The sequence below is a fragment of the Stigmatopora nigra genome, chromosome 13, assembly GCF_051989575.1.
Source record: "Stigmatopora nigra isolate UIUO_SnigA chromosome 13, RoL_Snig_1.1, whole genome shotgun sequence".
NCBI lineage: Eukaryota > Metazoa > Chordata > Actinopteri > Syngnathiformes > Syngnathidae > Stigmatopora > Stigmatopora nigra.
Window position 1 is genome coordinate 3,431,319 of NC_135520.1, and position 26,661 is coordinate 3,457,979.

The following is a 26,661-nucleotide window of genomic DNA, read 5'->3' on the forward strand; positions in this document are numbered from 1 at the left end:
ACTTATGGAATCGTGCCATATTTTTTTCTACGACTACACGCCGCTTCATTGCTGTAATGAGGCATCATGGGACTGTGACAGTGGCAGGCCATTAGCCTATTGAGCCAGAGTGGGTGGGGTCAAACCTCTGACCCCCCATGCCTGAGTATTGAGTGGGTGAGGTGGGGGTTTAGTTGGATCAAAGTTCAAAAGGTGGCAGAGGTGAAGACGTTTGACCAGCTTTGACCTCTAGTCCCCGTTTTTTGTGGCGACAAGTCATAAGACAAACATAATCAACTATGATTTATGAGCTAATGGACTTTTTTTGTGTGTGTGATGTAACGCTTTTGTTGGCAGGAAACTTTCGAACTGCTGGACGTTTACAACTTTAACCTTTGCGTCTCAAACTTGTAAACCTTTTGTATTGTGTGCCAAGCTAAATAGAGAAGACGGAGCTTTTTCTTTTGCTTGTGTGTGATCAGGGTGACTCAAGTGGGGCAGATGCGTACAGGTACTAAAGAAATGCACGTTTGTAAATGTACAAAGTGACATGGTTTTACTATTGGTGTCAGAACCTGAACTGCAATGTATTGTGCAGAATGTTTGAGTATAGGATAGTTGGGCAATGTAACAATTAAATAAAATAGTAACCTTTTTTCCCCATCAGTCAACATGCAAAAGTGTGCATGTCTTTTACTGAAAATGATTGGGCCACATTGTATTTTAACACTGAAACAACAGAACTATATCCTCAGTAACTTTCACATATTGCACACAAGTAGTAAAGGCAACAATAATGTAGTACTCACTAGTGCCTTTAGTTTCTTTGCAGCAGGTGGCTTGGTTCAAGTCTTGGGAGTTCCATCTTTTTGTGCCCATTAGGACCATCTTGAAATCAGCGTTGGAGTCACAAGTGTTGGACCAAAGTTCAATCCTGGAGGAAAGGTAAATGAGAAAAGGTCAGAAAAATGAAGTACAACCAAAAACAAGTATACAAGCAAAAGCCTGATTATGAAAAATAACTGGACTGGGAAGAGAATCACTTAAAATATGTAGTCACAAAATGATTAGCAACAGGTAGGTGCCTCTAGAGGAATGTGTATATGTATCTACATGTGTGTATATGTATTTGTATGTGTATATGTATATGTGTATATGTGTATATGTATATGTGTATATGTGTATATGTATGTGTATATGTGTATATGTATATGTGTATATGTATGTGTACATGTATGAGTATATGTATGTGTATATGTATATGTGTATATGTATGTGTATATGTATGTGTATATGTGTGTATATGTGTATATGTATGTATATGTGTATATGTATGTATATGTATGTATATGTGTATATGTATATGTGCATATGTATATGTGTATATGTATTTGTGTATCTGCATATATGTATGTGTGTATATGTATATATGTATACATGCCTATTTATTTACTTATTTATTACATATTTACTTATATCTAAAATGTATTTTCTTGATACTGTGACAGTGGATTTCCCTCTAAAGTTATCTATTCTAAACTAATCTAATACTATGGAATACACCGTAGACCTCAGAGTGAAAGTTTGGTTGCCATTCTCATTGCGGCCATCATGTTTGTCACACAGCATACTTAAACACTCGCTCGGGCTGCGTGACACGAGACCAAAACCACGTTCACTCCGAAGGAGGGTGAACGCACCTGTGTCACGGTGATATGATCGACTCTCCGACCTGTCAACCACATCCCCTTAGCACACACACCAGAAACAAATACACGAGGAGATGTCGTCTCCTTCACTGTGCTCGACAACATGTCACCGTGGCGTCTTGACCGGCCTCGGCGAGTGAGGCCAAAAGGGACGGAAAATAACAAAAAAAAAAACAAAAGGGGGCCTGACGTTACCCAGCAATAGAGAAGAAACTGCTTGATAATCTTCGGGGACGTCATTAGTGTTCCTGTTTTCAGCGTCTCGCACAGCCGTGTGTCACAATAGCGCCTCATTCGCTATGAAAACAAGCAAGTGCCACACTGTCACTTCCCCTCTTGCACGGTGAACTCCTGCTGGCATCCTGTGTCAATGATAAGCCTAATCCCCCGATACCTCGCGGCCCCTCTCAGAACAAAAGAACCACAGGAAGAGGTCAGGTCTTTGCCACATTGGCCTGCCAAGAAATTATAGAGCTCCATATGGTTTAGGTTGAGGAACAGTCCAAAACAAATCTCGGGACTGCGCAATCCCATCTCATTTTATTGGAGCTTTTGTCTCACGTATGAGGAGAGAAGTGCTATTATTTAGAGGAGTTTATGCACACTGTCAAATATTCTTAGTCACATCGTCAGTCTTGTCCAATTTGACTGACCTGATGACCAAGATAATATTGTTTTGTTGCGTATCTGTTCTCAGCCTCAGTGACTGCGACTTCTTTCTCTAGAGGAAACAAAAGTGTTTACTCTTGATGGTATGGAGACAAGAGGCAGAAGAAAGTGGTTTCTGGATGGAAGAGGTTTGAACTAAAGGAGGGATAATATGTCACTAAATTTTGTCTCTATGGGTTATGAATATTGTCTGCCAAGAATTGATAGATGGGAAGTTTTTCTAGTGAAATATTCAAAAACCTTTTTATTCAATGAAAAATATCTAATATTAAATTATTTTTTAATCAAAAGATTATTTTTAAAAAGTGAAACTACTAAATACAATAGGATTTCCATTTATATATTTTTTTTATGTAAATAGAAAAATATTTACCATCCTTTTAACATGAAAAACAAATGAGGAAGTATTTCATGAGTTCTTTTTGTTAAAAAAAATGCAAATAAACATTTGAAATCGACAAAAATAAAACATTTGAGGTATTTTTCCCCATCTCAAAGTATTTTTGTAAAAATCTAAATTTTAGAAAACATCTGCACATTAATTTTTGAACTTCTAAATAAAAAATCTACCATAAAGATTTGCACATATTCCAATGTTAATAAATAATAATTCGACTAATGAATTTCCAGTTTTTCTGACAGCAAATTCGGCAAGTCTGCCCATAAAACCACAACAACAACGTGTCCTATGTCCTCCTGCATACACTACAAACAGAAGTCAACCTTTACCTGCAGATTTCTACACATTCGGTGCACTAAAAAATAGAATATGCCATAAAAGTAAACACAATTGTGAATACTGTCCAACCTGTTGGCTATGATTGACTGACCAGAAGTCCCTGTTGTAATTTCCCTGCTCATCCATGACCTTGAAAGCATTGGAAAGCAGATAAATGCAAGTCAAAACTACAGGTTGCTAACTTGGCCATAATAAATAATTCAAATAAAGTAGAGTTTTTGGCCAACCAATCGCCTGTTTGGACATTACTCACACCCCAGATGGCGTCTGCAATCTATTTGCGTTCTTTTCTCCGTCAATCGCATGCAGGATAGTTCCATAAATCAGCGGTGCGAACTCAAGAGCTGATTAATACGACTAGAGTGCAAGGAGAGGGCAACGCAAAACAGCTGTTTATGCCTGCATGGCCTGGTTTTTTTTATGAATCTTGAGAAGCCAAAATGTTATTTTTTTCCAGCCGAGTTTCAAGTATGAATATGGACGCCGGCCAGAATGCTGGGGGTGCCAAGTTGTTTCTTCCGTGATCAAAATAAGACAGATGTTGGTCCTTGACTTTGTATGCTGTCAGATCAGCCGAGTTTTTGCTCCAAACGGAGGTCGAGGGTTGATGTTGGTGGGAAGCAATGCTTGTCAAAAAGAGAAGCACGGCGTTCCGTATCTGGACTTATTGGCGAGCTCGAGGTCAACGCGGGGAATCGCTAACATTGGACATGCGTGTTGAGAAAGAAGTTCAATCAAAAAAAAGTCTTTGCTATTTCATCCTCCGGCGCCTCTTTGACAGGCAATCGGGTTTAAAACTGATTCTTATCTTTCTCATCGGACAGAGTTTGGAGTTGTCATTCATTTTGAACACTGCTTATCCTTGTTAGGGTGCTGGGGTGATGGAGCCCATCCCAGTTTACTATATATGTACATATTTATAAAAAAAATAGTCAAATTAATCCTAAAATTGGATGTCAGAGATTCGGCTATGACTTTTTAGTATTATTTTTTAATTCAAGTCACATAATTTCTCCCTTTGGCAAAACATTTTTTTAAAAATAGTGACTTATAGTCCAGATGATACGACAATAACCATGCACTCTTTCAAAATCTGCCAAAAAAAAGCAGTTTTAAAAGGGAGGCTTTGTTATGAGCAATTAACATATCCATTAATAAACTGGTCGATTAAACTTAACATTTCTCTCTTTGTCTTTCACAAGCTGTTTATTACAATGAACGGCTTATTCTAACCTTTGACCTGTAAAAATGAGAGATCAAGAGATAGATTCCTCCACAGGGGAAATTCACAATGGCTAACATTTTCTAGCGTTTGGACGAATTACAAACAAAAAAGCGCAAAGCGTGGATGAAAGGCCAACTTGCATTGGAGAGACTTCTTTAGAACATCAAACAGAAAGCCTTTCTCCCAGCAGTCAGTGGGGCTCCGGGGGGACGTAGTTGTAATTTCCTGGCTGGACATGTGGGCACGGCTCACGACATCAAACAACGGAGAAGACCTCAAGCACAAGTGACGACACAACAAACCTTTTTTTTTTGGTTTGATATCTCTTTTTATCTTCCAAAACAAACGTTTTTCACAAGTTACGGACACCATTATTGTCACCTCGTTGGAGGGGGGTGCCGTAGCCTACCCTGAGGCAAAGGTAGGGTCCATCCTGAATTGGTTTCCAGCCAATCACAGGGCACAATAAAAAAGACCAGTCACATTTTTTCCCAAGACATGTTTTCCCAATGCTGATATCAATCTCATCTGATACCGCTATTTTAGGATCATTAAAAAAAATGCCAAAAATAGTATAAAAATCATGTATTTTTTGGTTTAAATAGAGATCTAGTGATACCTCCTCAAGATATACTCTGTTTACAAACAGTCACTTGATGCTCTCTTACTATAATTAGTTCTTAAAATAAAGAATTAGTCCCACTCAGCAGGCGATAAACACATAACGGTCAGCCGATTCGATCTTGTGACCAAATACGATAATGTCCAAAACTCCCAAAAACAGGGTGCTGATACCCATAAAGAATCGTTAAATATTCAGAGTTTGTTTTCACTTAAATAATGTACTTACCAGAAATGACATGCATATTTACACAAAGACAAGATGAATTAAGAATATTGAATATGATTGGCACTTTGAAAATGAGGTTTCCCATGTTTGCCTTGTGAACACCTTACAGCAACAAAAAATGAGTATTGCTATATGTATTTTTAAAAATAAAAGTTTAAAAAAGGGATGCCCACAACGATGCTGTCATAAGAGAACCACCCAATGATGACATTTTAATGCGTTATGTTGGACAGCCTAATGACAGACTTCACACCAGCCAGAAAGATATATGTAAAAAAAAAACCTTGCCGGCCCGCCACGAATGACACGAGTACATATGAAATGAACTGAAACATTTGACCACGTTTACGAAAACATTGAGTTGTAGTCCCAGTAAAAAGTTAAGAAGGAAGGAAAAAATGAAACGGCCAAGCTGTAAAAAGGCTATTAAATCTACATAATAATTTAGGAGTGAAGGCTAGGTGATGTCATTGGTTGTTAACATCCACCACAGTTTTAGTAGTGTAAACGCATTTTGTGGTGTACGGTAGAGGATTAAGGCCAAAGCTATTCCAGTCCATTTTATTTATAAACAGTATAAAATTAAAAATTTGACACAGCTCCAAGACAACAATTTATACATAGTCTCCTTAGAATGCCTTATGAGTATCCCAAGCCACCTCATCTGGCTCCTCTCAATAGGGAATAGAAACAGATTTGACTCTCTACCAACTACTTGGATCCAAATTCACCAGAGGAGGATTTGTTCATTCTAATGGGATTCCCGAGCCACCTCATCTGGCTCTTCTAAATGGGGAATAGAAACAAATCCGACTTTCTACCAACTCCTTGGACCCAAATATTCAATTCTATTCTTTTCTCTGAGTGTGCACACAGACACAGATGGCCTGAGGCAGGAGTAGAAATTTGTCATTTGGAAAAGACAGGCTAGAAGGCATTTTTTTTTTTGGTTTGACTCGCCTTGGGTAACAGCTAAACCTGCAGATCTGAGTCAAGCACGCTGGTAGAGGATGGCCAATTTGCGGCGAGCGGGGAAAAGGTTGGAGCCGCGGGAGCAGCTGAGCTTGTCAACAGATTAATGCGTCAACATATGTGACGGCTGGACTGCCCCTCCCGCCTCAGTTGGGGAAAGTCTTGTATCTCTATAGAATGCGGGTGTCTAACTCACATTGGTACTTTCAATGCGATCTTATGTGAGCCAGTCCATTTCTTTTGGGTCAAATATGTTTTGACATGAACATTAGCTAAGTCATCTCCATCCATTTAAAATAGATTGGACATCTATCATCACCAATGTTAGACAATGTGTTCATTTTTCATCACTTCTTTGTGGTTTTCCTGTCAATCAGGATTTCTGATGTGCTTCCTGTTCATTGATCTCTTCCTGTTGTTGTTGAAGCTTTTCCAAGCTACTTCTTGTTTGTTTGGGCCACTTCCTTGTTAACTATTACTTCTGTATTTCTAGTATGTAATACAAGTTTGACATTAATGTTGACTTATGTACACATTGAACTAAATAACTTCCATCTGACTTGAGTAGCTTGCTATTTTGCTGTGTGTTTAACAAAAATCAATTTTGTTTTAGCTAAAACGGACGACGATTTATGATATGTTGTATCGTTAAAACACTGTAAGCCTTGTGAGGATGACAGGGATGGAAAATGAATGAAAAAAAGGTCTTACAAACTTGTAACTACCCTCAGTTGGTCATATTTTCTTCAAAATTTGACACATAACCTAAAAACATTGTATGTGTTTGGCAAAGTTTCAATTGTATATAAAGCTCTACCAACTGTGATAAACATGCTCCTGGTGTTTTGTTCTATAGGGCAGATTGTATATAGTGCAGTAGGTTGTCTGGAACATAAACCCTGCTATGGAGAGGGGGGATTACTGTCCATGTTTGAAAACGTGCAAAGAATGAGAAATGTGTACTTGTGGACATGACGGCCTTTATTCATGGCCGCTGTAAATCTGGCATGGTGAGCTGTTTAAGTCTGCTTTGGAGGCAGGTTAGAAAGAGGATTGCTGCAAGGATATGTAGGCATAAGAAAAATGCATTATGTGTGGATGTACTTGAAATAATTGAGCAATATTTGAGAATATTTGCAATAAATTTGCAACTACAATATTGCATACTGCCAATATTCAAATAAAACTCCAACAATGACCAACAGTTGAAATGAATTGGGCATCTACACGTGATAAACTTCAGAAATTCAATTTTTTATCAAGTTTTTCCTATTTGTTAGTTTTATTGTGGGTAATTGGAGTCCCTCGAGATATGTTGAATGCAAAAAGTGTGCCACAGCTCCAAAAAGTTTGGGAAACACTGCCCTGGTGGATATGTCACTGGCCACATTGGGTATAAACACAGTCAAGCTGACAGGTGACCCGCCGTGCTGCTTGTGTATAGAATCTGGATTCGAGTCATGGTGGTCAGAGCAGCTCAGTGAAGCCAAACCATGTCTTTGATGAGCCTGTCTGTAAACCAAAGTGTGCAGGCTAAGGGTACTGTGTGTGTGTGTGGGTGGCTATGTTGGATGGAAGGAGGCAGAACACGGGTCAAATACTCCCTTTGAAAGCCTGTTTGCACCCAAGCCAAGGACAACATGAAAGGAAAAGACAAATTGACAAAAGAGCATAAAATACAGTTTGGCTAGATTGTGGTCATTTTCAGCTCATTTACTTTGATGAAAATTTAGGAAAAAGTATTTTTTCATTGATTTATATGACCCTTGTGAGGATAAGTGTATGGAAAATGAATGAATTAATGCGAAATAAACTGAATGTGAACGTTCTCCTTAATTCTTCAAATGAATTAGACGTCGACTAGTAATACTTTCAAAGTAGGATTTTTTGGGGTGTCAAAATTTAAAATATAAAACAGAATTTTAAAAATAAATCCAAACGAAAAGGCAAAAAAAACCAATTGAATGCGTAAATCTTGAAAAACGAGCTCTAAATATCATTTTTGGGTGATTTCATGCTTCTAAAATACAAGAACTAACCTTGAACTTTCAGTTTCCAAAAACTATTTTTATGTATTATTAGATGTGCCTGCCAGCCATCCAAAATCTAGACCTGTCAAGTTAGAAACCAAACAGTAAGATTACTGAGAAAAAAAAGAAGAATCTCTTGCATTAATGCAGCAAGCTCTCGTCACCATCCTTCCCACCCAATGTTTCCAGCGGGCCGCCGTGAGGAAGCCGCGCTTTGTTGCGAGCGTACTGACAGTGAGCCGAGGCCTCGAGAGGGACGTGCCGAAAGTTAAAAGCTCAACAAGCTCTGTGAAGTGGCTGGCTTTTATGTTGCGCGTTACGCTGGATCTGGCGGAGAAGCAGCGCCGGTCCAAAATCCAAACTTATTTCAAAAGCCTTACGTGTCAGTCACCAGCCCCTCCCCTCTTCTCCTCGGCGTGAGCTGTTGTGTCTGTTTGGAACTTCATTAAAAAAGGTAGATATCTTTGAAAATGTGGGCTTTTTGGAGTGTTTGGGTTCCCCCACGCTCGCATGACAGCCCGCGGCGGCAGTTAGTAGCCCATGCCGCGTGTCAGAGTAACATCTTATTAAAGTGTTGATTCTTGCCCGGGGCTGCACTAAGCCCCGTTCGGGTCATCGTACGTGTCAGGACGTGGAGCCAGCCGGAGGGCTTCGCCATCTTGCCATGAGATTTGATTGCAGTGTGGTGTGTGTGAGTGTGTGTGGTTGCTACCTCTGCCATTTAATATCCATCCTATTGACTCTCCATTAAAGCTGCTTATAATGATAATTGTCAGGCTGATGATGCTTGACTGCTAATATTAGTTTATGTAAGCAATTAAACAACAATTAGGGAACTAGGAGACTCCAATTGTCTCAAGTGCGGTTTATATTTCGATATGCCTTATATATAGTGGATCCACAACACAACACACTACTACTACTACAAGAACAAGAACTACTACTACAAGAACAAAAACTACTACTACAAGAACAAGAACTACTGCTACAAGAACAAAAATACTGCAACTACTGCAACTACTACTACACCATCTACTAATAGTAGTACAACAACCATAACTACCACTACTACCACCACTACTAGTATTACTGTGCCTTACATATGAAACAAATTTTCAGACAGGCCATTCAATGTGCACCATATAATCATATAAATCTTATAGTGCAAAAAATACAGTATTTTTATTGGACTTCAAATAGCTATAAAGTTATGAAAAGTATGTCAAAAGTACATTATGGACAGGGGAAAGTCTCATTTTGCAATTTTTACCCTACGTGACTATTTTTGGTCCGCAATTTATAAAGTTGTTAAGGTGTAAAAAGTTCCTCTTTATACAGCCTATCTCTGCATTGATGTCTCCAAAACTAGTTTTTCAACTAACCCTCTCCCTGGAGTCCTGCATTTTGCCTGATGTGCTGGTTCAGCATGACTTGGGGGGCAGAAACGGACCCAAGCTTTGTAGTCATAAAAAGTATTTATCATGTGTGAGACAAAGAAAGTTTCTTATTTTTTTGCAAGGTGGATTTTTTCTTTGCCCTTGCCATGGAGTTGATTTTACAAACAGCTCATTAGAACCTAAAACAATTAAAGTGCCTCCGTCTGAGAGTCGTCTGGATCACAGAATTATCGTGTGACTATTGCGATGGCTAGAGGCTCTGGACAGACGCCAGGAGGGAAGGAGGCAGACTGGAGAAGAGTGACACATTGTATACAAGGCTGCACTGGCCTGGGGGCTACAAAAACAAGTTACATATTACAAGGTCCAATAATACTAGTGATGAGAATTTGGGCTCGCTTGACTCCCAAGTGGATGTGCCGTTCTTTTCCACATCTCTCACTTTTATCGATTTGCTATCAACATAGAGGTCAGAAATAATCGGTTAATTTATAAAATGTGCTTCCCTTTTCATTTCACATTGAATGCCTGTTCCTTAAATGCATTTTTTTTTACATTGTTAGACATATGAAGGACGGCGAACTGTCATGGCCAAGTGCGACTACACTTGCCTCTGATTGGCTGGGAATTTGGAAGGAAGCTATGTCTGTATTGATCTCAACTATGCAGAGGCAGATTTAGTTGGATTTAAGAGATATTTTTGTTATACTTGCTTTAAAAAGTAACAACCCACTCTATGTTAAAAGCTAGGATAATCAATGGAAAATAGTAATAATTTCCCATGCCGCTTGTTTTAAAAAAATAATATTTATCCTAAAAAAACAAGAGAAGTATCATAAATGATGTGCTGGTTGCACATTACTTGACTTTTGTAGGACTGTCATATGTCTCCATCACTAATGAAATTACTTTGCAGACATTCCTATTGGATTATAAATAAAGAAGTTATTTTTTTAAATTCCTGACTTTTTTTTATATACTACACGAGATCAAAATAGGAGTATGTCTGGGTCAAAGTGTGTTATCTATGCAGTTGTTTGTTTGATTTGCAAAGCCTTTTTGAAGTGAATTCTTTCTACAAACAGTAGTGTTCTCAAATTGGTCCCCATGTGATCTCCCGCTAGTACCTGCCCTATTTTTTTTCTTTAACCTTTGGACGACTTTAACCATATTTTATTCAATTTCATTCACAAAGGAACAATGTTCAATGAAAAAAAAAGTGACTCTAGGACAGGCATTAATCCTACCATAGTTGTTTGTTATGCACATGCATTTGAGCCAGGAGCGTTTCTAATAAAATCAAATGAGCGTCTCATGATGAGATGGTCGGCAATGTTGTTAGGGATCGTAAACAGTGCTGCTGCTGTTTGATTAGAATTCCTCGCGGGATTTACCAATATCTTTGGAACATTACTCCAATCACATTACCACAACCTCACTGTGCTTAGAATGAAGAGGTTCATTTTATTACATCTGTGAAAAAATAAAAAATAATCATGCTCACAAGCGTTTTGTTTTGCTCTTTTTTTTTTCAACACGGGACCAGATTTACCAGAAATGGTCTTTAAAAATCATACGATTTATCGTGTCGGATTTCATTTAGCGGAATAAGAATGTAGCTGAACAGAAGACTTGATAAAGTAAAAGATGGCAAACCTATTCTTTTGATCCAAAGCTATTATCTAAGAGATTTGAAATACAGTCCAAAAGAGGTCTGCCTGGTGTTTTATTAGCAATGTAAAGGGGCCCTGTCCAGATAAGAGGCTCTTTATGGATGGTGTTTCCCCACCACTGGAGGCCTCGGGGCCCACCAGAAGATATTAGATGACTGGGTTGAGGGGCCTGGCGTCTTCAAGCCAGCTGTTCACACAAAACCTTCACAGACAAGACACTGAGCCAAGGAAGGAGGGCACGCCGGGCCAATAAAGTTGGCTCAGGTGCAGGAAACATGCCACCGCCAATGTTTGAATATGGGGATTTGTGTATTCTATGTTTACATTGACCCAATGCAGCTCATAATCTCTACAGAATGGCTGATAAAAATGGGAGGACATCTTTGAATTCATCAAGACATGTTTTGTGCCAGACAAAATGGCAAAACTTGCAAGTTGTAAACCTTTTGCTGCTTTAAATACAGGCTAAAAATATTATATTGTTTACTACAACATAGTCATAGAGGGGGGATCTACTTGGGATCGAACCCTTGATGCTAGAATTGTGAGGCTGACGTGCTATCCACTGTGTATGTGCGTATATTTTAAAAAAGTTTGGATAAAATGCATTTCTGTGGATTTTCCCTACACAAAATTTGTCGTGGAAACGTTACATTAAAATAATAGCAGTACGCCGCATTTAAATTTTTAATATTGTTGTCGTGTAAACATGGTCTAACATGGCAGACTATTGACAATTCTTGCTTGGGGGCCAACAGATAAAGCTGATAAATAATAAGTGAGGGCCAGTATGTCTAAAATGAAAGGAATGACAGTTTGATAAGATGATAAATTATGAGTGGGTTTCATAATGTCTCTTCCTCTACCATAGAGAGTTCATTGAGACATGAAAAAAAGGCATGGCAGGATATCCTGACCAGACACACCACTAAACCAATGCTGTCTTCACTTGTGTTGCTACATTTGTGCATGTCCTTATGCAATAAGTAAGTGACCATCTACCCTGCAAAACTGGCTATGATATTAAATGAACATAATCAACTACTGGTATACAAACAAAATGATGCCACAGAGTATTACTTTGTCACAAGTTTTTACAGACTAATTAAAACCAAATCAATAATACAAGAATAAAAGGCAGAGGGAACATTTGCCTAACAGGAAAGACAAGGACAACATAAAGTGTGGTTTCGTGTGTACACACACACAAACACACACATATACACACATGCCCATTTTCTAGATGGAGCTATGGTCTCCTGCAGAGATCTGTCCTCACCAGTGGGCCTCAAGGGAGAGCAGATAGAACATTTAAGATAGGCCTCCCTAATCCCTTTAGTCAGACTCAAATCACACACAATTTTGTGCACACACAGGCTATATTTAGGGTGGGGATTCACAACAGCATTTGGGATTCTCTCTCTTCTACACATCCTTTTTTTACACTGCTGACATTTAGATAGAATTAAATCTGGAGTGTTTTAAGGCAAGTAAGGACAACTTAATAGAAGTCTTGGGGGGAAAATGTGGCAGGAATTTATTGAATATTTATATTGGAACTAAAATATATACTGATAAAATTATAACGCCAGATCTAAGATAAAAAATCCTGGATGTTATTTAAAGAAAACCTATCCACATATTTTGGTATAATTACTTTAGGAGTCCTTTCTAAGACCTTGTCACTGTAAAATTTACATATCATAATTTTGCCTGATCCTCTTAATTATTATTATTATTATTATTATTTTTAGATCAAATGCATTCTTTTTGAGATTGATAAAAAGAATAATCAACATGTCTAACATAAATTATCCTTTTTGGCTTGAGCATGCAATATTAAAGTTTAAACACCCCCCTCCAAAGAAGGTGTTAAATAGTTAATATATTTAAGACATTATAAGGCGAGTATTTGCATGTGGTAGCAGTGAGCAGTACCTCCTGTCGCTGCTTTTATTGTTTGACAGTTTGCGCTCGTGACAGAACAAAAGGTCACAAGACAAGCGTTGTGGTCCCTTCTGACGTTTCGCTTCCACGACTGAGACGTCGTTGAGGCTGCGCGAAGCCACCTACACAAGGCGCGAGAAATAAACATGGCGACAAGACCTGGCTTTTCTGGCTCACTGTGTTCCCTGATGAGAGGCTTGTTATGGTTGGCAGAGGGCCCACTCCCCACTCCTCGCTCCCACTAGAAACCAGATGATTGTTTTTGCTGCCCGAGGTCCAGCAGATCTACTTACTGGGCCAGGAGAGCTTTGGCGTACGTTCTGAATCTCAAGATTTCCGCATCTATGTTAGTGGTGTGCCATACAAGGCTTGTGATAACGATTGTGATGTGGTGATAAAGAAATTGTCCATACGTGGCTCAGGAAATTATTCGGAAATAATCTACAGTACAACTAATAAAAGAGAAAAGAAAAATAATTATCAGCCTGGTTACATAGTGGTTAGCGTGTCGACCTCACAGTTCTGGGGTCGAGGGTTCGATTCCAGGGTTGCAGATTGCATGTTCTTGTGTGGGTTTTCTCTGGGTAGTCTGGTTTCCTCCCACATTCAAAAAACATACAAGGCAGGCTGGTTGAACACTAAATTGATAAAAATACTAAAAATGGATGCGTGTGAGCTAGTATGGTTATCCATCTCCTCTTGGCTTTTGATTGGTTGGCCACCGATTCAAGGCGTCCCTCCAACCGGTACCCATAGTTGGCTGGGATAGACTCCAGCACCCCCTGTACCCTTTGTGAGGATAAAAAGTTTGTACAATGAATGAATAAATAAAAACTCTTCTCATTTTGCTGTGAATTTCAACAAGTTTATCACTAGTGGACCCCCAATTTTTATCATTCAAATTATAAACCGTTTGTCCATTCATTGCTATTTTTACCAAGTAGCATCTGTTCACATAATAAAACCACTTTCTCAAACAACAGATTTTAATGGCAAATTCCTTTTCAGTGCCTTGGTTAAGACAATCTAGACTTCCATCTATTAAACTGACCCTTACTGCATACTGTAGTTTACCACTGACACATGCACGCACCTGTCAGATGCGTATACGCTAGTGTGTGTGTGTGTGTGTGTGTGGATATGTTAGTGCGTGTGTATTTTTAGCTGACAAACGGAGCAGCTGTTTGCCATTACTCATATCAGCATGCACTCCTTCTCACTCTCTGACCCAGTGTTATTCTTTGCGCGCCACTGGAGCTCTGCTCGGTCTACGACTGTTGGCCTAACCCTGCCAGCTTGTTTTTCATGCCATGGCGCTTAAAAGACACTCATTTGAAAATGCTCGCCAGGCTTAATCACTTGTTCGAACAATTGTCTTGCCAATTTCTCTTCTTTTCAGTTAATGGGTTGACGTTTTACTCTACAAAATCTGCAAGCTATTTTTGATTGACCTTGAAATCCCTACAATCATAGATTTAAACATTTCTTACCTGTGTGTGGCTCTTGAAGGGAAGGCTGCTCAGAATATGAAGAGGCCATTGCCAGGATTCACCATGTTTGCGTTGTTGTTGTTTTGATTTTTTTGCAGTTCTGCAACGAGAAATCAATAAAGGTTGAATTAACCTGACAGAAAACAAAGTGCAAATCAAAACATAGACAAGACAAAATAAAGGTCATGGCAGTATTCACACATCAACCAGAACTGGGGGAAAAAAGGGAACTTATAATAATACAGAGAAGCACAAGGGATGAAACAATAGGTAAAAACAGACAACCAATGAAATATGACAGTATCAAGTCAAAAACATACAACAATGGTGAAAATATGGCATTATAATCATTCAAAGCACCCACATTTTTACTGCAAAAAATGAAATAGAAAAAAAATAAAGATCTGGATGTAAAATAGTTTGTGTTTTTATATTCAAGAACAAACCTTAAAAGTTCAGATCAACAAGTATTTTTTGTATTATTTTCCTATTTCCAGAATAAAATACTTTTAGCCTTGATTTGCCAACGAGTGCATTCCAACTGATTTAAGGTTTGTTTTTGTTAAAAAAAATCATTATATTATATGTTGAAAAATACCTCTGAGAAGGTCTAATTTGCATAACTGCACACATGTATGGGAATATATATATATTGGGGCTGCATACGGTTTATAGTCCCAGAAACGATTAAGTAAGACGAGTGCACAAACGAAAACATAGCGTCCACTCACAAAGCCAACTAAAGCCACCATCTTATTTCCTCCGCTGTCAGGATCAAGACAAGAGGTGAGGCTGCAACTGAATCTGGCGTGTAGCTGTAAAAACAACTCAAGTGAGCGATAGAGTTTCCTCATTGAGCTGCCAGAGATCAACTGGCGATAGCCTCATCCCAAAAGGCAACAAAAAAAAAAACATTATTACCTTTAATTAAGAAGGCATTAATGACTTCCTTCCGGGATCCACATAAACATGGAGTTAGTGTTTTATAGAGTGCAATTATCCCGGTTGGTGTGATTATCATCCTCCTGGCTTGGGAGGACATCAGCTTGTTTAGATTAACTCCAAAACGTGAGAATGGATGACGCAGTCAATAGCTGTAAATCAGTGTTAAATATGCGGCCCGTGGTTCAAAAGTGGTCCATTCAAGCACACAAACAGATTTTTCTAAGTTGTGTGATCAAGTGCTTACACTAACTGACTTTGCCAGTGGAGATAACTTTTATTATTAAAGTCAGATAGGGTGCTTGCGGGTTTAGCCTCCCATATTATTATAAAGCTTAGCGCAATGCAAAAAAATCTCTTTGGCCTCTCCCCTCTTGTACCAAGCCCCCCTAGACCCGGGGCCCAGGTGCAGCTGCACCGCCGGCACCCCCTAAGCTCCGCTCCTGGCGCGTGCACATCATTATCACAAGGTGTCAAGTTGAATTTGAAAATAATATATACGCCCTCTGTTGGACAAGAGCCAAATTGAGCTTATTACTATATGCAAACTAAAGTTTTAAGGCCTTTTTATACACAGTTGGTGCACTACTGTTCCAAAATTACTTGGAGATTACATTTAGGCTGAAAAAAAATCCAATGGTACATGTTAGTTCAGTAATTACCACCACATGTTGCTCTAAAAAGTAGTTGTTTTTAATCGTGATCATGCTGTAACTTTGGCATATTAGCAGGTAAATCACTGGAACAAAAACATAAACAAATCTTACATTGTTCCAATAGCTTAAATGTTGTTTAACTGATTATATTTTTGTCCATCATCTCAGTCATAATGGATTGGGTGTCAAAGACAGAATTTAACGTCTATTGCCATCATGTTAATGTGTTAAAAGGGGAAAAAATGGCAACTCTTTAAAAGCTACAGTCGCTGTTTAACAATGCATTGGCTCCAGTCATGTGCAAATATTCTATGGACATGATTGAACTACTGTATGGGTGGCGCATTGAAAAATGCAGGCCGGAGGACATTGGCAGATTGAGGTCAGTTTAAGGACCGGCCAGTTTAAAGATTTGTAACACTACACGTGATACCAGGGGTGCTTCGTGGATAGCTTGAGGTTGAATGAAAGTTAATGGGGGAAGGGTACACCAATGTAAGTCTGGCAGACCAAGCGCAACTCTCCGCAGGGGATTTCCAAAGCGCGATTTAGCCACGCAGTCCCCAAAGGTCAAATCATTAACCCTTTATTGATAACGTGGAGAAGTTTATCCCTCGGGCGTCAACACTTTTCCAAATAGACGTCCACTCTAGAGATGTCCCGATTGTGTATTTTTGCATGCCAGTCTAGTCTCATATTTAAATAATGGCTTCTCAAAAATAAACACAAACTAAATCAAATGTGGAAATTGGAGCAGATTTTCTTGACTATAATGCTCTCTTTTACCAGCAAAGTTCGTTTCAGTACTGTAAATATTACTAAAAAAATATATATAAAATGTATAATATATGTATTTTTTGTACTACACATCTGGATTATTTAAGTATACATAAAAAGTCATGTAAATGAGTCCAATCCCTTGACCAGGCAGATAACCTGAGGCTTGTTTAGACATATGGGGGCGGGGCCGCTGGTGCGTAGGCACCGATGGCGCTTCTGCTTGTGATTGCAAACGTTCTAATCTCAAGTGTGCGTGAGAGTAAAAAGGACGTTCGTCTTCCCTTCCCCCGTGTGGAAAACATGGCTCTCCACACTTGGAGACGATGATGCTTAAACTGTCGTCCTTCATTCTCAGCACATCAGCCACCATGACAGGCCTTTATGAGCCATGAAATGTAAATGTTACGACATTGAAATACATTTATCTATGTGCAATGTGATAAAGAGAGCAATTGCACACTTGGAAAAGTTCAAGAGTTGAAGCTTCGGTTGTCTCACTGTTTGACGCCGTACTGCCAACCAACGCCGGTTTGGGATGACCGACCATGATACGCGGTTCATAAAACCACAACGCAACAGGACGGTTCAGTCCGAGTTCAAGGCGGTGCAGTTGTTTGACTAACATAGGGGAGCTCTTCCCTACCACTTTGCTCTCTGGTCTGTTTTCAGAACTTTTTAGGGAGAAAAAAAACAAGGTAAAAATACACCCTGATTACTATTCACAAAAACATACCCATGTAAATATCCCATCACATTTAACGCTCAGTTTTCTAATTGTTCTCTGCTGCTTCTCAAAACTCTAAAAACCCTCCAAAAAAGCCATTAAAGCTAAAAAAAAAAAAAGAATAAATAGCTCTCTGCCGTGTGACCGTAGAAAAGCGACTCCCATTTTTCCTCCGTCTTCTGTTTGTTTTCACCCCCACTATTGTAATTGCCCAACCCCCCCATTAAAACTCAAACTACCCCACGACTAGTAAACAGACCTGAGCAACCCCGGCAGCCTGACTCAGCCTCATAAAAACACGACATGGGAGAATAGGGAAGGCGGGGCGGGAGGATTGGGGAGGGCTTGATAGGAGGAATGGGAGTGTGTTCATGTGTGTGCATGTGCGTTTGTGACCCCGGCACCCCCCGCCAGCAGCAGTCACAGTCTAATTACTGAAATCTGTATGCCAGCTAAAGGCATTGTAGGAGTCAGCATTGTGGGATAGCCCATGAGAGCAGTCGCTATTCTTCCCAAGGGTGCCCTCCATTTACTGGGCTGGAACCGCCTTTAGGGCCAATGAGTTTAGGAGAGAATTGCATGTTTCAAATGAGGTAAAATGACACTGGTGTTGTCATGTAGTCAAACAGGTAACTAGTTAAATGTTGTCCTGAAATGATCGCAAATTTTCATCTGTAGGAAAACTAGAAATCTTTAAATATACTGAGAAGAAAACTAGTTTCTGGTAGTTGAGATGGCAGATTATTGGGATTAAAAACGACACTTAAATTGAGTGCATTTGTGTTTTATCTTGTTATCCAATACTAGCAAAGTATGATGCCTTTTAATTTTGTTTTTTTTAACGCCCTTGTTGTTTCATTTGTTGTTTTTTTTGTTGACTTTTCCGTGCAAGGATGATGTCATTTGGCCCAGTGTGAAATCCCGCCACGTGTAACCAGATTAGAGTAGCGCTCCCATGTTGGATCGCAGCAGGGAGACGTTGGCTACAGTTTACAATCCCCAGCCTCAATTTTTAACACGCCCGTGACTGGATTTTTAAGCCTAATGCTGTTAATCTTCTTGATTTCCAGAGTAAACGCATTAAAGGGGGGGACATGCTGGAGGTAAGATAACAGCAGACAGGAAAGGATGATAAAAAGCCAACATTGTTTTCAAGTATGCTCCAACTTCGTCGTATATATCAAACGTACTGTGATCTTGTCAAATACAGACCAGCCTCTCAAATCAGGGTGTGCCCAAAAAACAATGGCGTTGCGACTCCTATCACCAGCTGGTATTTACCTCCCCGTAATCTTCAACGTGTTTTCACCAGGAAAACAGTATCGGGGGCAAAACAAGTTGAATTCCTGTTAACTGGCGGTATCTAACATGCGGCTAGTGGGCCGGAAGGGGTCCGATCGAGCTGTCCTGCCTGACTTTGTTGCTCATTCATACTGTATGTACGTAAATAAATGCTTTCGGAAGTTGTGTGATCACTACTGCACTTTGCTCAATTTTCTATCCACAATCAAATTTGTTCATCTGCCATCAAAACAGCGCCTTAAACAGTAGTCGATAAGTTAAAAAGCATCCTTAAAAGTCCATAAAACCAAGAGAAAGTCACCTGAAAAAGCCCAAAATCAGCAGAAACAGACAAATAAACAAGAAGCAACCCAGAAAGTCAATCAAAATCAATAGAAAATGACCAAAAGTGACCTGTAAGTACTCTAAATAGGATGGAAAATGAACACATTGCCTGCTATTGACAAAGATGGATGTCCAATTCACTTAAACTGGCTGTGGATGCTCATCTTTCAGTGCCATTGACGGTGTTAGACGTCCGATCCATTTTGATTGGGCCGATTCAAATGCTCACTAAGATGTAGTAATAACACAGTATGATGGTGGCTTTTGCCGTGGTCAGACAGCTGAGGACCTATGCCTGCTTTCGCCCTATGCGGTAGATTCTGGTGGCCGGGTGTCGTCTGTGCGGACCACAAGGCCCGCCGCCGTCTCGCTCCAGCGTCGCAGTCGCCCTCGCCGGCTGGGCCCGACTTTACCTCACCGCATTTCAACCCTACCACAACATGGTGACAGCACGCAGCCGCAGTCACGTGAGGCTTTCGGCGTCGCATGCACGGCGTTTGCGTAGGGTGGCAAAAGTTCACTTTAACTCATTTTTCACAGCAGCCATTTCAAAACTCCATCTTTTTTTTTATCTAATTCCATTCTCATGAAAATAACGTGATTAGGCCCAATCATGATCGGTTCTGCAAAACGTCTAGAATAACTTTAAAAAAGAAACTTGGTCAACTGATTGCTTCTCGTCTGTCCCAGTCGGATTGGAGTGGACATCTACTGTTATTAATGTTTTTTTATGAATATTATCAAACCACACACACCCAAACATACATACATACATATATACATACATATATACATTTATACATAAATATATACATACATATATACATTTATACATAAATATATACATACATATATACATATGTATAAACATACATATGTACACATGTATATACATACATATATACATATGTATAAACATACATATGTACACATGTATATACACACATAATACACACATACATACACATACATATACACATGTATATACACACACATAATACACACATACATACACATACATATACACATGCATACACACATACATACACATACATATACACAATTATATAAAGAAACAAAAGTTGCATGTTTGAGTGAACTTTTGTGCAAGGACTACCTTTTCCATCTTCCTTTAATATCCTATAGCTGGTGACATAGTTCATGAGGTCAACTCCAACAAATCACAGAGAGTTACATTGCAAAGGGACATCGCTACATGGAGCACAGAGTAAAATGTCATGGAATTAAGGTCACCTCCTGAAGCCATAACAGTACTCTAACTAGAACCTCTCTGACAGCCATTACTTATTTAACAGACAAATAAGTCCCAACGACTCGGGTATCTGGATGTCGACACTTTTCTGTTAAAGTGATTTGGACTGGCGGCTTGGACTTGTCAAAAGCACTTGTAGCACACAATAGCACATTACGCCTATTAACTTGTTTTCCAGGCCACACTCATCTTCTCAGACTGCATCTGAAATGAATTCATCTGCCTTGGAAGGGAATTATTCATGAGCAAATCTACTCCTTGGAATGCTTCATCTTGTTTTGCATCACCGCTCTTTTCCTGACGTTATTCTGCCGGGACTGTCTGTCAGAATCATCCACTTTTAATAGCAACGCCTCACCAAAAAACAACAAAAGATACCAAAAGTATGCAATTTCATTCAAGTTCTTCATCATTCCACCTACTTAACACATCCCGTTTTAATCCCCTTTTCCCGGCAGTGGTTTAACGAGACTTTATTTCTCTGTTGTTTTGTTGATTTTCTTCGGCTACTTTGTCTTTCCGCAGTGGGACGGAAGGGGACATTAAGGTTAATGACGAACAGCCAAAAATATGACGACTGAAATGTGTTTAGATATCAGAGCCGTAGTCCCCTGTGGCTCGCGATTCCAGATGTCTACTTCTTCTCTCTCTTATTGAGAAGAGCGGGTTCAGGAGTTTATTCTTAGTCCTTTGGGAAAAAGCATTAGCAAGCTTATTATGCAGCTATATTGATAGCTGGACTGTGTGTTAAAAAAGAAAATAATAATCAGGGGCTAGTTTGGCAGGTTCTGGGAAAGACATACAACTTGACAAAAAGAATAATAATGGAAAGTAGAATACTTGTCAATCTCTTGGGAGTGCTGCATAAATTGAGGCATCAAAAACAGCTTTCTTTTCAGTTCCCTTTCTGTTTTTTTTGTTTAAAAAGGTGGATTAAAATGGCAAAAATAACCTGATAACTGCAAAAGAGGAAAATCATTCATTCATGCTAACTGATTTTTGGTGAGAGGCACCCAAAACTGGTCGCCAAAGGGAAAACCGATAGAGAAAAGACCATTCACACTCAACTATAACGCCACCAACAGGCATCGAGCCCAAACTGAAGTCAGACAAGTGGACCACTACACTATCAGGCAGCTTTAAAACAGGGAATGCAACTTTACAACAAAGGAAAGTAGGAAGTGTCATTGTAGAAAAAGTTACAAAAAGATGTTTACATGTTTGGTATTAATATAATAATATAAAAAATGTTAATTTCTTTGCTTGCATGGTTTGTTTGCGCTATCCTATTAGAGAAGCCTTGACAATGCCATCATGTTGTTCCTCATTAGCATATTTCACAGCGAATAAGTGTCACTTTTGCTCGCCGCCTTCAGGTAGTACCACTCAATAATTCCTAATTGATGTGATTCTATGATGGTGTCAGTCCAGAGTTCAAACGCTGTGCAGAAAGATGAAAGCACGGATACAAACGGTCACAACACCAACATCAATTCAACACGCTTTGGAAAAGAAAAGCATGAATGCAAATAGCCACAACATGAACACCAATTGCCAACAACAAAACAACAAGAATGCAAAAGCCACAGCATAAATGCATGAATCCTAAAGTGGACTAAATTCAGCAAAAAATATACATTAAGACTAAAATTACTGCCATGTTGCTGCTGCATAAAAAAATATATGTAGTATGCCAATGTGTCAATTTGTGAGGAAACTTTTGTAACTTACGCGTTCCAGCTTTGCAGATGTTTTAGTTATTTATACTAAAGAATAAATAATATACAAATAATTCAACATAATATACATTCTTATGTTAAACTACCTATACACGTACAGTGGATGGCAGTGAGCGGTATAGTGTACTCCCAGGTCATATGTATGCATTGGTATTGCAACTTTTTGCGTTTGTGTTGTGCCTATTCGTATTCGTGCTGTACCTATTTGCAATTATGTTTTTAATTTTTTTTTTTTTTGCCATTAGTGTTGTGACAGTTTTTGAAACTTTGCCCAGCATGAATTTGACTTTGACAACCCGCACTTCAAGGAGTTTCAAAACATTTAGTAGCAGTAAAACCTGAAAGGGAGAACAAAAAAAAAAAGTTGAGTCTTGCCTAGGGGGGAGAAAAAGGGAGGCAAACCAGGACTTTGTTTACTGCCATGCAAACTTGAGTCCTCGGGCCCAGTTGCATGAGCAATTGTTTGAGATGAGCTGGCAGCTTGCCAAAGTCGGAGTAAATCACCACTGTCAGTCAGCAACAACAGCCTTGGGGAGGGAGTGGGGGGTGGTTAGGCGGCATTTACGTAAGGATGACGGGGAGGTAGGGGGGGGGGGACTTTTCTACATGTTTTTGTATTCGATCGACATACAGATAGTGGGCAAGTTGGGGAAAAAAGGGTGGTTTGGAGTGACCCAAAAATTGGGGGATGGAAGGAAAAAGGAGGGAGAGAGAAAGAGAAAAAAGGAGGGAAAATGAAGGGAGGAGGACCAGGTCTTGTGTTGTGAAACATGATCTCGGAAAAAAGAAACGTCCAACACTCTAGCCAATGTTTTTCCAGTTGTTACTGTTTCGGAGGAGGAGGACCGTTGCGTGAGACGTGTACACACGAATCAACCAGAATAATTGTCCAAGCAGCCCCACCCTTGTTGTTTTTCTCCTCATCATCATCATCTTTGTCGTCATCATCCTATTCTGCCGTTATCAAGGTGAGGCGCTAACCTGACAGACGGCGTCCCGCTCGGCCAGTTGGCGACGCCTCTAGAGAGCGGGCGTGAAGTGAGCTCGTCTCTCATTACTACACACCTCGGGCTCCGTGTCATGTGTCTTCAGCAAAACACATGAGCTTCTGCCTATTTTTTTTCCTTTTTTTTTAAATCTCCACTACAGGAATCTCTTCTCCTTTTTCTTTCCTGCCAATTAGTTCTCAACAATGAGTGCACTTGTTTATGTAGCGTAGACTGAGTGACATCTCCCTGATAATTAGGGCCGGGGCTCGTGTCTTTCTCAGCGACGCGCCAAGTGCCTGATTTTCTTTCTCTTCGACGTAAAGAGAGAGAGACAGCTGCCCATTGCGTGGTGGAGGCGGACTATTGCTTAATTGGCTCCAAATGGGTCCGGTATGGGTATGATGGAGTTGGAATATTGAGGGGTGAACAATAGCCAGCGGGAGACTGAAGACAAGTTCAGCAGGTTCACTAGCGTTACGCTGAGGCCTTTAAATCCCTCCCCTTGACCACAGGATACAAGAGTTTGTGAGTCAGAGATTTTTGTGAGTGTGTGTGTGTGTGTGTAGATGTGTGTGTGTGTGTCACAGCTGTGAGGCTGCGAGTGACTGCAGCTCAACAAAGCAGCGAGCAAAGCTGGCCTACTCTTAGTAAACAAAGGGAACTCACAGTGCTTCATAGCGACTGCCCAACCTCCCCAAACTCAAAGAAGCAGTGGAGCAAAGCCTGTTTAAACATATAGAACATATATGAAGAATAGTGAAGATGGCAAATAAGAAAATATACTTAATACAATGACAGTTGTCAAATGGTTTTAGATACAATTGTATATGACCATCTTATTCCTTAAGTCCCCTATGAGTGATCAATAAAAACTCATCTATTTCTCATCTATCACACATGTATCTGGATGACGCTATTGTAAATCTGCATTTAAAAGGTAGATTAAAAAAGTGCATCCGTTAACAGTACATATGAAACATAAACTGAAAAAAAGGACTATTATTAACATACTCATCATTAAAGTAAAAAGTATAAAGTACAAAGTAAAGTAAAAAGACACCATCTTGGTGGAAAAAAATATTTGGACAACGCTGGCGGGCCGGATTAAAAGGCCTAGGGGGATGGATGTGGCCCGCAGGCCGTAGTTTGAACCATATCTGCGTTAGGAGCTACTTGAGAAGTTCTTTTGGCTGTAAAGGGGCGTTGATAGGATGAAGGGTGTCAACTCAGCAACTACACGTTAACAACACGTTACCGTAACCCTCTAGCGGAACATCGTCATTCCCTTAAGCCCTGCTCGGATTTGTCGGTCTTTAGTCTTCGGGCCTGACAAGAAATCCGCCGCAGCGAGTCGGGCAAGTAGGAGTTAAGCTGCAGTGTTTTGATTGACTTTGCAGACATAAACAAGAGCCGCACTTGTGTGCGACCTCTGAGCCCGACCTCAGAGATAGAGCTTCTCTAATGGGTGTCTCTTTCAGCAGGAGGCCAGTCCACTAGAACAGAGGAGCCATTGTTTAGGGGCCCCGGGAAAAGCCAAATCTCTCCCTATTAAAAGAGCCCAGCCCAGACCAGAAGACCATCGGGGGCCACGAGGCTGCGCGATTACAGTCGGCCGTGATGGCCCACGTCTTTAACACCATCTCACATTTTCTATGTGACACACACACAAAAATCAAGCAGAAATGACACATGTAATGGCGTTCCGTCACTTGACACACCCGAAATGGGATTAGGAGACGTGTCGTCTAAACTGAGCATGAGGAAAAAAGCTGTTTTTCTCTTAGCAAAGTGTTTTCTTTCCCTCGCAAGCGGCCAAACAGGTGAGTCAGGTATCAGCCAAGTGTGAAACCGTACCTGGCGCGCATGACAATACAAGCGCCACGTGTCTGGCCCCGGGTTATGGACTGGAAGACAGCGGGGTGCTTGGAAACTAAACAAAAATAATATAAGTACACCCACAGGCCACTGTGTTATTGCTGAGATCAATTCGGGATTCAAATATACTCCGTTTTAAATGAGGTCATCATTTACTTATTGTAGATAACATTTGGTGAAAAACGGGATAGTGTTGCACAGTTATTGCTTCTACATATTGACAATCTTACTAATTGGCTGCCATTGACGGTGATAGATGTCCAATTCATTTCAACTGGGAAGGCCCTCAGTCAAATTGAATTGGCAACAAAAAATGTAAATAAAAAATCAATAACATAGCTCAATTTATACATTGAATTTCATTAAAATAAAAATATTTAATTCAATAAAATTGTCCAATTTTCTACATTAATCTCAATACATTGCAAATTTGGACCCCATAGCTAATATAAAAGGCATCATTAAGTTACTATAAAAACTAAAAACTATAACAAAATATTCCCTGTACTTTATCTTATAGGTTTTATATTAAAAGATATTAGATTAGACCACTTACCACAGTTTGCACACCCCCTGCCTAGGAATCAAGTTCATAAACATACAGTACTTTAAAAAAAATCTACATGATTTAGTGAAACTTCATATATTTATGACTCCTAGCTGATTGTGGTGGCAAATACAGATACTTTTATGGTCTACATTCACCAGTGATACGCTGTGCAGTTTCATGTTTATGTGTGTCAGGAGCAATCAATCACTTTCAGGCCTTGAGGGCATCCACACTGCGGTGTAACAAATCTGTATAAGCTCAGCAGCCTGTGCCTTAATACGCTGTGAGGTAACTCTCATTCTGTTGTCATGCAACACTTGCTTGTGGATCTGTGGAGGGGCCGGGGGGCGGGTGGGCAACGGTTATTGGGGGGCTTCGGACACCCCGTTGCGCTGGATAAATTAATGACCTTGCAGCAGGAGGGATACGATCAGGACAGGCTAAAGCTGCCCATTTTTTTGCATGCAGGGATATGCAGGATAATACACAAGTCAAAAAAATATGCATATGCATTGTGATAAGAGTCAAATAATTGTCTTACCAGGATGATGTCCTCTTCTTTAGGGTCTTTGCTGTTTTTTTCCAAGTGAATATGAATATTATGATGTACTAAACAGCAAAAAAAGAAAGAACAATAGAGATCCCTTCTGGTCAGAGGTTTGGATAGAGTAACGAGCCAGGTGGCAATAACAGGTGAAACCAATGGGTCAACAGAAAAGTCACAAAAGTCACAAAAAGGCAAGAATATGCACACAAAAAACAACATACATTTTTATATTAGATAGATCTGATCATTGTAAGTGCAGCAAGTCAAAAAGGATTGGACA

The 26,661-nt window shown here is 39.8% G+C and overlaps 1 long non-coding RNA gene across 1 annotated transcript; it reads right to left on the reverse strand.

Moving 5' to 3' along the window:
- Positions 1-784: 784 nt before the first annotated feature.
- Positions 785-26,491, reverse strand: LOC144205968 (uncharacterized). Its single transcript, XR_013328255.1, has 3 exons — positions 26,376-26,491; positions 14,681-14,780; positions 785-913 (listed from the first exon to the last, which is right to left on the reverse strand). It is a non-coding gene; the product is annotated as an uncharacterized LOC144205968 (long non-coding RNA).
- Positions 26,492-26,661: the final 170 nt, after the last annotated feature.